Below are 13506 nucleotides of genomic sequence, written 5' to 3'. Positions count from 1 at the left end.
ATTGCATATTGGTGGACTTATGCATGTTGATTTAAAATTTTATTCCGACAACCTAGGTTGCTAGTTATCTACACCAAAGTAACTAGCTAACATGTATCTCTACATCTATCCAAAATAAGAAGTTTGGAAAGTTTACAAACACCTGTTGGTTTTAGTGTAACAACCAACCTCTTCACTTACTTTGGATTCTACATGAATGCTTCTTACTCTAGATGGATCCAATATGGAGTTTTCAGTGTGAGGGCTTTTTACATTGGATGAATAGGTATGGTATTCTTGATGAGACTCAGAGAAATCTCGATTATGTCTTGGCCTTGACAATCAAGAATTTCATTGAGAAATGATTTCAAAACCTGGTGTTTATGTCTAGGATGGCTAAGTCAATTCACTATCATTAAGGGAATTTTGAGGTCTAAAATGGGCCTCCTAAGAAAAATGTACAACCAAAATAATATTTATAAGAATCAATAGGATCAAGATGATGATGTCAACCCTGGGGGATGATTCAACATTTTTGGAGTAAAAAACTAAAAAGATTAAAAAATAATAAAATAATAAAACTACTTTTTCAACTCGTATTTTCAACTTATCTCTCTAAGGTTTTACTAAAATTTTGAGTGGGAGTACTCGTTGGATGCAAAATATATTCCCTCATGCAAGTAGTAACCATGTGGCATACTTTTGATGGACCCTGCTACATGAAAAATGAGAAATACATGAAAAATGTGATTGCAATCACATCTTTTCATGTATTTCTCATTTTTCATGTAGTAGGGTCCATCAAAAGTATGCAATATGGGTTCTCCTTTGACGATGAATCAAATTCTACATCCAATGAGTGTTGTTGCTCAAAATTTGAGTAAGCCTATAGGAAGATAAATTGAAAATACGAGTTGAAAAATTAGTTTTTTCTTTTTTCCCTCTAAAATTTGATGATGTAATCTAATCTTATTTTATTATTTCCACTATTATTTGATAATTTCCTTAGGAGGCCCATTTTAGACCTCAAAATTACCCTAATGTTCTTGTTCTTATTAGCCAATGTCACATTAGGGTTGGTAGCCATGTGTTGAATATTTCACCTTTGATAGTTGGAGTTGAATCACAAAGGCATATTATCTTTTCTCTAACAAGTCCTCTTGGAGGGGTCCAACCTAGATGAGTGAAGAGGAAGAACATGAAGGAACCCTCAAAGGAAGGAGATGAAAAAGATGACGATTGAGTATAAGAAGTATCATTTGCACACTGTAGATTGAAAATAATGGTAGGACTTTATAGTGTGTTTGTAGTTGTTGGCCCAAACTTGTCTAGTAGAGATGAATGCTTTGGGCTAACTATAAATTAGAATATCTTTGGTATGCATTGCACTACAATCTTGTTATGATCTGTTAGTGTCAGTCTTTGAAGCCTTCCATCAGTGATCAAATATGCTCTTACAAAGTGGTTTTAGGATGTCAAAGTCAAATTTTGTCATTTCAGTGAGTCTTCAAGTAAAATTTGGTCACTAGGTATTAGGTCTAGGGTTTGTTTTCACTCCTTTCAAAGTTGTCCAAATGTCAGTCCATGTCACCATTCAGCTGAGTGTACCATCATTCAGAGAGTTTTCATCATCATTTAAGGTTCCCATGGGTCATTTTACACCTTGTTCGTGCTTCAGTTGTACTTGGGTAAGGCTCATTTCCCTCTCCTAGGGTTTTGAAGGTAATTTCTCTTGGATGGTCAAATCATCAACAAAACTTGTATCCTGATGTTCATACACCTTCCCCTATCCTTAATGTACCTTATTAAACACTTCCCATCACTGATATCCCTCAAATTCATCATTTTCCCACAAACCCTAGCTTCTTGCTACAATTTGACAATTTTCTAGGCTAGCCCTATGTTTTTCCCTTTTGGACCCCTTCCCCTCACTCAATATTTGAAATTCCACTTTCCCCTGTTTCCTAACATCCCTCCCTACTTCCCAAAACTTTCTCAAGAATTTAGAAGCCCCTTATCCCCTTCATTTCACTTCATTTCGACAAATCCCCTGTTCCACACATCGGGATAGGTTTTACTCAAATGATGTTTCTGAGCAAGAAAAAATGAATTTGGAAAAAGTGAGAGAGGTTTTTGTCCATAATAGGCCAAGGAAGAAAAAAATCCTTCACGTTTTACACAGGTTTCATGGTTTTAGAGAAATGTCAAAAATATAGTTGCCTCAGGAGAATTGTTGCACCTCTAGAGTGACCTTGGGAAAATCAAGATTTCTCTTATCTTGATTGGCCAAATGACTTGCTTAATGAGTGAAATGATAACTAGACAGAAAGAGATTTCTAATGAGCTATCATGAGCTCAATTTTTAGTCGAGGAAGACCTTCAAAAGTTGACTGCAACAACACTCTGCATTTAGGCAGCCTCATTTTGCAAATTTTGACCAGTCTTGGGAGATTTGACTTTTGACAGGGCAAATGAACTCCAAACTGAAAAATTCAAGATGTTTTGGAAAGTAGACTCAATAAGCTTTCCAACCCAATTTGGACACCAGTAAGGCCTCTAAAATTGGTCTGCAAAAAGGTGTTGCACATCAAATCAGTGGCGCTACGCATCAAATTTTGCAAGACAGGAATTCTCAGCTGATGCACAGCGCCACCGGTGTTGCGCATTGAGCTGGCTTGGAATTTTGCAAAATGGCTTGCATTTTTGGATTCCTCATGGAAAAATACTAAAACCCAAAAAGTTTCATGAAATTTGGAGGAGATCTGGGTCACCTAAAGGGCAAAAAACACCTAAAAAATGCCCTCTCTGCCACTTTTTGGACCCACAGGAAGTAGTCTTGGGAGAAGTGATTTTTGAAGGGGCAAATGGACTCCAAATCCAAAAATTCTAGTTGTCCTAGAAAGTAGACAGGTAGAGCTTTCCAACAAGCCATATTGGACCTAATTTGGTGAAGTGGAAGGCCTTCAAACTCAGCCTTGAAGTGGCGCTACGCATCATGCAAAATTTTGCCAATTTTGCTCAAAAACTCAGAATTTCACCTAGTTTTCTACCAGTTTGACTTTTTCTTCTCTCATGGTAAATTCATGATGTAATATGATGTAATATGATGTAATATGATCTAAAAATGATGAAAAATGACTTAAGGAGGTAGATACATCAATTATAGGTGGTTTTGAGCTTGAATGAATCAGTTTCCATAGTTTTAGAGGCAAGCTGTTCCACTGCCTATTTTTCAATTCTTAGTTTAGATCTTGTTGAAATAGCTCCTTGACTCATGGATTCGACCCCTGATGGCTAGAATAGGTGGTTTGATGCCTATATCTTGTACTTTCTTAGTCATTTGTAAAGGTTGGACTCTTGTGGATGCATTGAGCTACTTTGTACATCACTTCTGCAGTTTGGCAAGGAAATAAACCAGGGTTTTGCAGCATTTTGTGGGATTCTTGTGGTAATGTGAATTAGCATTGTTTTCTTCTCTGTAATTCAGTTGATCTTATGTTTATGTGTGCCATCATCTCTCTTATTCTACATAACTAAATGAATCAAGTGTAAAAGGTAGAATCCATTGGTATTTCAGTGCTCTGCCTTAGGGTTTATTTAGTTTTACATGTTTTCTACTGTCTGAAGAGGACTCATGACACTTGCATGCCCTCTCCAGCTCCTCACCAGTCTTTAGACTCACCATTACACTCATTTCAAAGTGCTAAAACACTTGCCTACCTCGCCCCACAGAAACCTCTACAAATCTGTGTTGATTTCCCGGACCCAAAGTTGCCTTCCCCATCTGATCCAGCAACCAACCATTAAAATCAAACAAATTCCTCTGAGCAAGCATACCTAGCCTAAAATTAGTTTTCATATCAGTCATCTCAAGCCTTACTTGCCATATTTTCTTTGAGATTAACAAGGAGAGAGCCCTCTCCCGACCTGGTAGGGCTAGCTACCAAGTTAAGCGTGGTTTGATGTTACCCTAGACCTGCCTTTCTCAGCCTGAGGTAGATTTAGGCCCTAACATGATCCATTACATTTTTTACAAAAGGGATTAAGTGAAACATCCAAGTTTTATTATTGTCATTAAGGAATTATATATATTCTTTCTCCTTTAAAACAAATAAAAATAGTTAGTTTATGTAATATATCAAATGCAAACTTCGTATATCTTCAAAAAAGATCCAAAATAGAAGAAGTAAGAAAGATCACAACCATATTAATAACAATAGAAAACATATGGCAACAACAAAGCATTTAAAAGGAGCAAAAACAATTGTTTGACAAAAATACTTACAACTCGTGAGGAGCAAAAGAATCCAGACAAGAACTAGACTAAAAAAACTTAACATATACATAAATCACCAAATATATAAGATGATGAAAACATAAAATTGAATTGATTGAGGTCCTTTGGTATGAAATTTGTAGAATAGTTCTTGGGTTGTGACAATGGTAAAGAGTAGGTGGGTTAATGTTGGAGGCTTCACTACTTTTTAGGCAAGAATGAAGAACTCCTAGGAGTGATAGTCATGTGCTAGACTCATCTATAGAGAGGGAAGAGAGGGCCCCATATTAGAGAGGAGCTACCTGGTGGTTCCTAGTTGGAGTAGTAGCCTGCATAATAGATAGATTGTAGAGAATGTGAAGATATGAGATTTAATAAGTAATCACCTAACATGTAGAAGCCATAGTGCACCTTGTATATGTGAATCTTCGTATCTAACTGGTGGCTATTGCGGCTAAGTTTCCTATGCAGATTGGTATGCATGGTTGATGTATAGTAAAGATACTTCTATAAAAAAATAGAGGTCCAAGACATTGGTGCATCATGGCTCGAGATGAGCAAGGAGTTTAGGGTGGGGGAGATGTTGTAAGGGCTTCTTAGGCCAATGTAAATCATCATACATAATAGACTATGTAGATATGAGTAACAAATGATAAATGTAAATTAAATGATTGGTTGAAGAAAATACAACCACTCCAGCCACATCTCTTATGCATAAATAGATATCAATACTAATACAAACTTGATTGCAATTCCTTCCTAAAATTGCATTCTTCTTTTGTGTATTGTGTATGTTATTTCTATTCATCATGTAGTCTATTCTTTTATGTTATGAAGGATCTACCTTCAACATACCTCCAACAATTATTTTTAGTGATCATATTTTTGTTTTTCTATATTTCCATTGTAACTAACATGTTATAATTGGGTGGCATTATCTTGCACCTGCCCTAAAGAGGGGATTATTCTTCTATTTGTTGACATGTTTCTTTTTCATAATTTTCAATGGTGTCTTCACCATCTTCAAAAGGAAATTCTTCTTGGAAATCTTCCCCATCAACTTCTTGATGTTCTTCGATGGTAGTTTCTTCCTTTTCTATGCTACTAAGTAAATCTTGAAAGGTATCTTTATCCTCGAAAAAATTCAAGCACCGACTTTTGATAAAATAATCAATGATTTTTTATATAGATGCTATTCTCCTCAAATCATGATATTTTACCCAATCCTTTAATTTGTAAATATAGGTATGTTAATTAATATAAGCCTCACATAGTCATGCACCACCATATTCTTCCTTGGGAGCTTTAAGAATGTCATAACATTAGGGATTGCTGAAGATATGTCACCATAAAATTTTAGGCAATTATGAAGAAATTATTTATAAATTTTAGTTGGATACATAGGGACCCATTTCATATCAAAATCCTTGAATATATTCTAAAATCCCATGGGGCCATGCTTTATCCATATAATCTTTACACTAGAAAAATGTCAATCCACCACTTAAGTACACCTAAATGATTTGAGTTGTTCCTATCAAATGAAAGTTGAAGCATAGACTTTATATTTTGAGGATAAGGACTCAACTCCTCCATTTAAATGGTGACCAAACTATTATAAAAAAAATATAACAACCTATTTTAAATCCTCACTAGGTAATCTGGACAATGTGCAACATTGAGGAGTGTCACCACTATCATCTTAATAATTAATCCCATCTACTTAGTGAAGGATATTATCCAACAAAAGGGATACCTCAATGGTATGGTATAGGGATCAAGTGACACAAGGAACTTAAGCTAAGTGTCCCCTAAGAATCATACAATGTAAATCAACTAGATAAAAGTATAACACTTATGGTTTGAGGTAGGTGAAGGAGAAAATTTTAGATTAGGGTTGAAGGAAGCTATGGGTAAATATAAAGGTTGTAGTTGGTGTAATGAGTCTCAAAATAGGTTTCTCATACAAACCAAATCATGAAAATACTCAAGGTTTCTATTAAACCAAGGTTTTACAGAAACAAAATAGATCAAAACAATAATTTGTAATAGCAACAAATTTGGTTGTGAAAACTGTGAATAAGCTATGTGATATAAAGGCTAACTCACATAGGAAGCCAAAAATACAACTAATTTTTTTTTTTGATGGTTAATAAAGTAAATGACATCAAATAAAACCTTGACGTCAACCCTATAAAATAACTAAAAAATGCAGGAAAAGCTTCACTTTTCCTTCTCTAATGAAATTTTTCGCAATATCTAACATTTTGGAAATACATCAATGAACCGTTAAACATTGAACATAAAATATTTTGTTGTAATTTATCCTTAGTTTACCATCAAATAGAAATAAATTTTTTATTTTTTATCATATATATATATATATATATATATATATATATATATATATATATATATATATATATATATATATATATATATATATATATATATATATATATATATATATATATATATATATATATATATATATATATATATATATATATATATATATATATATATATATATATATATATATATATATATAAAATGAATGCCACAAGAGAAATGGACTAATGCCTTCTCAATCTAAGGCATATGGGTCCATGATACAATCAATTCTAGGGTTTCCTTGGAGTGATACTAAATCCAAACAAGTTGGCAAAAATAAAATAATCTACCCTAGGGTTTGAGATTTAGGTTCTTAATTTTCCTTATTATTAAGGGAAAGAAAAAAACTACTATATGTTCTTCAAATACTTGAAAGAAGGTTTTAGCTCAATAAGGGACAATGAAGAAAATACCAAATAAAGTAACTTAGCACAAAAACATTCACCCTTGGTACATAACACCAAAATAAATTCAACATGCAACATCGAAGGTTCGCCGTGAGCATCCATGAAAAGAGATCACATCACACACAATTCCACCCAAAATAAGTCACTAAACTAGGACTCCATACTACACAAGAGAGATGAATTACTAATCAAGAGAATGTACCATCCAAGTGTCACAATGAATCTAAGAGACAAATAGATCCCCTATTTATATTAGGGTAACCAAGAAATGTATCCCTAATTTAGGATAAAACCCATAGACAAGTGAAATCCATGATACAAAGTGGACAAATCATCGACATAACCCCTAAAGATAGCCATAATAATGAAATAACAATATAAACCTCAAATAGCCCACATGTGTGAGCAAGATACCCTCCAAATGGTGACATCATCTCCAAAGCCGGGTCTCTTCAAAACAAGGTGCAAAATATGACTCAAAATGCATGTCTGATATTAGAAGTCATGTATCTCCATCTCCCAAAAGGTGTCTCATCACTAAAATAGACCTCTAAAACCCCAATTTCACCTTCCAAAAGGAATACATCATTATCATATATATCACATGGGTGATTTCATCAAGCTAGGGTATGACATCATCATAGTAGAAGGTGCAACACCCCCTCCAAAGGTGTCCTAAAAAATCATCATCATCAATCATCATCTACAGAGGAAGAACTTCCATTAAGAAGGTGAAATTCTATTCTATGGATGCCCTATCATCTCATGGTGCACTTATGCTAAAAACAACATCTAAGCCTAGAAATACAGTGTCCAAGATGATAAGGCTATGGAAGGGTCATTTAGGGAATCTCGACTGCACCTGGAAGAATCATCTAGCCCATACTAAAGAAATTAAGTGAGATCAAAATTATGGTACAAGAACCATAAGAGCATCAAGGTAGACCATATTTAATGTCAAATTCATCAGATTACTTTACACAAGTATCACCTTGAAATGCCTTACTAGCTTATCAATGTATAAATGTTACTCATACTTAGGTATGGAAGTCAAAGTATTATCACATGACCCTATTAGGTGCTTCCAACCCTAAGGGAGGAACATTTCATAGGCTAACCCTTTCAAATGATAGGTACAAGTGATAGGTGATATGGCCTAGGTTTTACTTCACAAACATGTCATAGTCTTATACTAGGTTGTGTAAAACTATCATCCACGATTACCTATATATAGGGAATGCTCAACTTCTTGAGTTACCTTCCCTCTCCTATATTTTTCCAAGGCCCCTTATTTTCCTTTTTCTTTATTGGTTTGGCTTATTCAACAAGATTCATTGACTAACATGTAGTAATGATAAATTCTCCCATTAAGGATAGATGATTTATCACTTCATTAGGGTTGGGATGTTCTTTTAGCATTCATTTTACTTTGATAGGCATTATATGAAAGGATAATCTTGAGTACAATTGGTTATATAAGAGGGGGTATAAATTAAGCTATAGTGAGCTTTTTATTTCTTTACATCCCTCACCATTCTTTTTCATTTGGATATTTGTCTTATGCGTTTTCTTTTCTTATAGTTGCATCAACCCAAGGTATTTCCAACACCTTCTTGTCAGAAGACAAGGCCATTAGGGAACCAATAAAAGCAATTGATAACAACCAATAAAAATATGGGATAACATGATAAGGGATTTTATGACAAATGTTAAGTATGACAATCATGAAGTGAGAACACCATTAGAGCATACTATTTTTGCCTCTCCTAGATGGTGGAAGAAAGACTTTAAAGAAGGTGACAATAAACTAGGAGCACATGATGATCCCAAAGGTGAAATAAGAGAACAATTATATAACCAAAGTGGTGTATAATCCAATTTCAATTCATAATAGATACTAGAATGCCTTTAAACGTTAAATGAAAGAACTTGCATGCAAGAATAGTTCATGTACCTCACAACAGACAACTGCACCTTCATCAAATGAATATGATAGGTAAATGAATGAACTAATTGAAGAATGGGTGAGAGGAATCTAAGGTTGGCTATCTACCAATCATAGTAGGGGCTTCTCACTAGCAAGTTGCATCATAGTAAAAAAGCTTTCTCCTAAGAAACCCATGTATGTGGATGGGTAACAATGCACAAGAAAACATATATTGAAGTGAACAAACAAGTAAAAGTTTGTTTTTATAATACTTTGACTCTTATTTCTTATCCTTCATCAATTAATTTTTTATCCTTTATACTTTAATGCATCCTAAAATCTTTGAAATGTTATCCTCTCCCATTTAGCTTTAAAATAAATTTATTTTAGATGGAAAAAGGGATTGTGTACAGCAAATATGCCCATTTGGTTTTAAGTTTGTTTTTTAAATGTTCATACAAGTATTGAATTTAAATTGTACACATAGTTTTTCCCATTTAATGTTTATATTTTTGGATCGAATTCTAGACATATTTCTCTAATATTCTAATCAATAATTTTTTCCTTATATTTATTATTTTGTCCATATACAAATAAAAATTCTTCACATACTTATGATCTCTCACACTTATAAAGAACACTTCCACATACTTGTCATCTCACATACATACCTACATACATATATAACATGTTCCTATAATTATTAATATATACATTGTTAAACAAGTTGTAACAATCTTTTTGGTAATGTAGGATTTAATTATTTTATTTTTCTTTGTACATGAGTATTTAAATAGTAAATGAAAATCAAATTTATATAATGAATAATTTCATATTATATATATTCTCTTAAAATAAGATAAAACAAATAAAAAAAAATCCTTATGAGTAAAAGATTAAGTTTCAAAGTAAGAGTATTATATAGTCTCCTAAATAAAATTAAGGGCAAATGTTATTAAAAAGTATAATATTCTACTAAAAATAGCTTTAACAATGACCACAAGAAATACTAGATCCCTTGACTTTCTTATTTATATTATCTAAGCTAAAATCACTATCAAGTCCTAAAGTAACACTTAAAATTGGTTATAAATAAATTAACAACTCAAAACATGATTTTCCTTTGAAAAACCCATATTTTAGTTTAAAATCTATATTAAATAAGTTAAAACTTCAAAATATAATTTACCTTAAACATAATATAAGTCAATCCATGTTTAGTATTACCTTTATTATTCGAATCCACAATTATGATTAACTTTACAATATTAAAAATAAAATAAACATTATAAAATAAATTTCATCAAACCTTATATAATTACTAATTTCAAATAATAATAAAATATTAATGATTGTTATGGAGAATGGATGGTCTCTTATATAATTAGTAAGACTATTAAAAAATATTAATAAGTTATTTTTCAATGATTTCCTTTTAATTTGTTTTATAAAAAATGGCATAATTTTAAGTAATTAAAAATAATAAGTTGTTTTTATTTATATTAATGAATTATAAGTAGGTTATTTTTTAGATGGGATTTGGAGTGTTAAAATTGGTTAAGAATTAGTTTTTTTTGGATGCAACAAAATATGTTAGTGACTCCATCCAGAGACATATGACAGGAGTGAAACGTGCTTTTTTAAGGACTATCAATAGGAGCGAAACTTCCCCTCTTAAGGACCACTAACAAGTAAATACAAATGGCTTAACTTTTCTAAATTGAATAATGGCATCCAAGATTTGTAAATAACAGTTAAAATTAATTATCCCTATTATTAATTTGACAACTAAGATATTGATGGTCCCCGACAACTAAATTATCATAAAATTTCTCACTATTTAAAATATTATTTCCCATTTGAATTTCATTATAAAACTATATATTGATGAAGTTACATTGTACCCGTCACAAAGGAAGTATAATTCCTTATAATGGTTCTCCACTGGTCTGTACGTGGCCGTAGGTGGGGAAGCAAATGACGAGGGCAAATCTCTGCAAATCTCTCAAAAGGACAAAAGGGACAGCGGGAGAATCTCTGCAAATCTCTCAAAAGGACAAAAGGGACAGCGGGAGTAAGGCATCTATTAGACTGCAACCAAGTAATAATCAGATGAAGGCATCCTATAGAACCAGAATCATATAACCGCTGCAGTCAAATCAGAAGCATAGAACAGCTGCAGCAAAGGGTTTATTTGCTTTGACTATGAAATCTGTAGAATTTGGGTTTGTGAGAACGACTATGACATAGAACACTACGGTGACTATTTAGTTATCCTTATTACAACTAAGATATTGGTGGTCCCTACAACTAAATTATCATAAAATTTCTCACTATTCAAAATATTATTTCTCATTTGAATTTCATTATAAAACTATAATATTGATGAAGTTACATTGTACCCGTCACAAGGAAGTATAATTCCTTATCATGGTTCTCCACTGGTCTGCACGTGGCCGTAGGTGGGGAAGCAAATGACTAGGGCAAATCTCTGCGAATCTCTCAAAAGGACAAAAGGGACAGCTGGAGAATCTCTGCAAATCTCTCAAAAGGACAAAAGGGACAAATCAGAAGCATAGAACAACTGTAGCAAAGGGCTTATTTGCTTTGGGTATGAAATCTGTAGGATTTGGGTTTGTGAGAACGACTATGACATCAAAAATGCTCTTAGTGAACGAATGTCGATGTTACTGCCATTTGCATATGTTTTGGATATGTAAGTATTGCCGCTTGAGAATGCATATTTAACATGGCAGCTAACATTCTATCATGATTTTACCTAGATTCTAGAATGACTTTATATTTCTTTTTCTGGTGGGGACTTGGAATGGGTTAAGTAAACAGTTATGGGAATGGTTGCATTTCACAAAGTTCAATATTCAGTGCCCAGTCTGGATCACCTAACATATCACTGGTTGCTCCCTTGACTAATGCAGCTGCCATAGTTGAGTTGACCTTAGTTCTGAAGAAATCTCGTTTGCTGGATAGAAGCAACCCTGTAAAATTCATTCTGCATGCGATGTATCTGTACAGAATGAGGTCCAGGTTCATTGCATCTCTGGTCGTCCCTCCCATTTCATGTATATCTTCAATGTCTCTTCCCTCCTAGAATCTTTCGACCAGAGGAAGACGACGCATAAATCTTCAGAATAACGACTGCCGCCTCTCCCTACAGATCTCCAGAGTTCTCAGTGTCGATTTCAATTGGAAGCCGAACGATTAAAAGCAGTTTGAAATTTCTGTTCATTCTTTTGAATTTTTCTACTACACGATTTTTCTTAGCTGAAGGTTGTAAATGAACTGTTAAATGCAGGAACCTTAAAGCGTTTATCTTCATATTCTTCCTTGTTTCAGATTTGGGACGGTTTCGTTGAATCTTTAGTTGAGAACTCATGCTCTCTGGCCTGGAAATGCAGAGCAGATGTTTATTGATTTCCAGTGGCTGACTGATGTAAAGACTGTTAAGGCGAACCTGAAGACGACTCATAAATCTTTAGAAGAATGACTACCGCCTTTCTTTACAGATCTCCAAAGTTCTCCGTGTCATTGGCAATTGGCTCCATGGTATGTTTGCATCTTCAAGATAGGTTTCTGAGCAAGATGAGCTCTTCGTTTATCTTGTCAATCTCTTGTAAAAACTGATCATGCAGGTCTGTAGAGGTTGAGGTTGTGTTGCCGGTTTGGCTTTGACAGTTTGATGAAGGAAAAAAATATATACCTAAAGGAAAATATCAGCAAAAGCGTGTTTTTTTTCTAATGTGTTCATTGTTTATTGTATACGTATACCAGTTGCGTTAGGGTGTATTTTGAGCTGGCTCTTTGACAGCCACATGGGTGAACATTCTTGCCCATCCAGGTTCTGGAGTTCTCAGTGTCTCCAAAGAAGGATTGAAATTTCCTCTCGAGCCAGCGTAATACCAGTGCAGGTTTTCTCATGAAACTTACAGTATTAAAGGCAACCTCGTGCACTACTTCAGTAGTCATTAAAGAACTGAACTCTTATTCTTTCTCATGTGCAGTTCTACTTTGCTGTTTAGTCTCTTCAGACTTCCTACCTGTCTGAACAGAAGCAACTTGAACAGAAGTAGCAGGCGCTACAACAGTCGCTGTGGATGGAGGCTTAACGCTATTTTCTGCCTCGGCCTTTACTTCTGGACTGCTTGGTAATGTGGGCTGGGAACTTCAAGTGAAATTATTTAGGTTAAATTTTCAATCAATATTTTAGCCAGTTAACATCTTTTTAATGATGTGAGTTAGCTAATATCAATTAATTAAATCGTAACGATAGGGGTTGATTGAATCGTTTACTTGGATTAATTTATGTATGACTGCATGCGATTGTAGACAAGTGTTGGGGTCTATTCTCTTAGGATTTGTTTTCCTGCGTGTTAGGCCTCCGCAACTGAGGAATTGTAGACGAGAAATTTCCATCATTATGCTCATGCTCATGTTCTTGATGGATGTTGTTGCTAATATCGATAAGAATAAGGATTGGTAATGATGCGGATTGATTAAATCGTTCA

At 33.8% G+C, this 13506-nt stretch overlaps 1 long non-coding RNA gene across 1 annotated transcript; it reads left to right on the top strand.

Annotated features, from left to right (window-relative positions):
• Positions 1 to 11686: 11686 nt before the first annotated feature.
• Positions 11687 to 13227, top strand: LOC149176952 (uncharacterized). Its single transcript, XR_016258691.1, has 3 exons — positions 11687 to 12547; positions 12773 to 12909; positions 13003 to 13227. It is a non-coding gene; the product is annotated as an uncharacterized LOC149176952 (long non-coding RNA).
• The last annotated feature ends 279 nt before the right edge of the window (positions 13228 to 13506 follow it).

This window comes from Pinus tabuliformis, chromosome 4_1 (genome assembly GCF_031772625.1).
Source record: "Pinus tabuliformis cultivar Carrire ecotype Pingquan chromosome 4_1, CPIR1, whole genome shotgun sequence".
Lineage (NCBI taxonomy): Eukaryota > Viridiplantae > Streptophyta > Pinopsida > Pinales > Pinaceae > Pinus > Pinus tabuliformis.
This window is presented reverse-complemented; position numbering and strand designations above follow the sequence as displayed.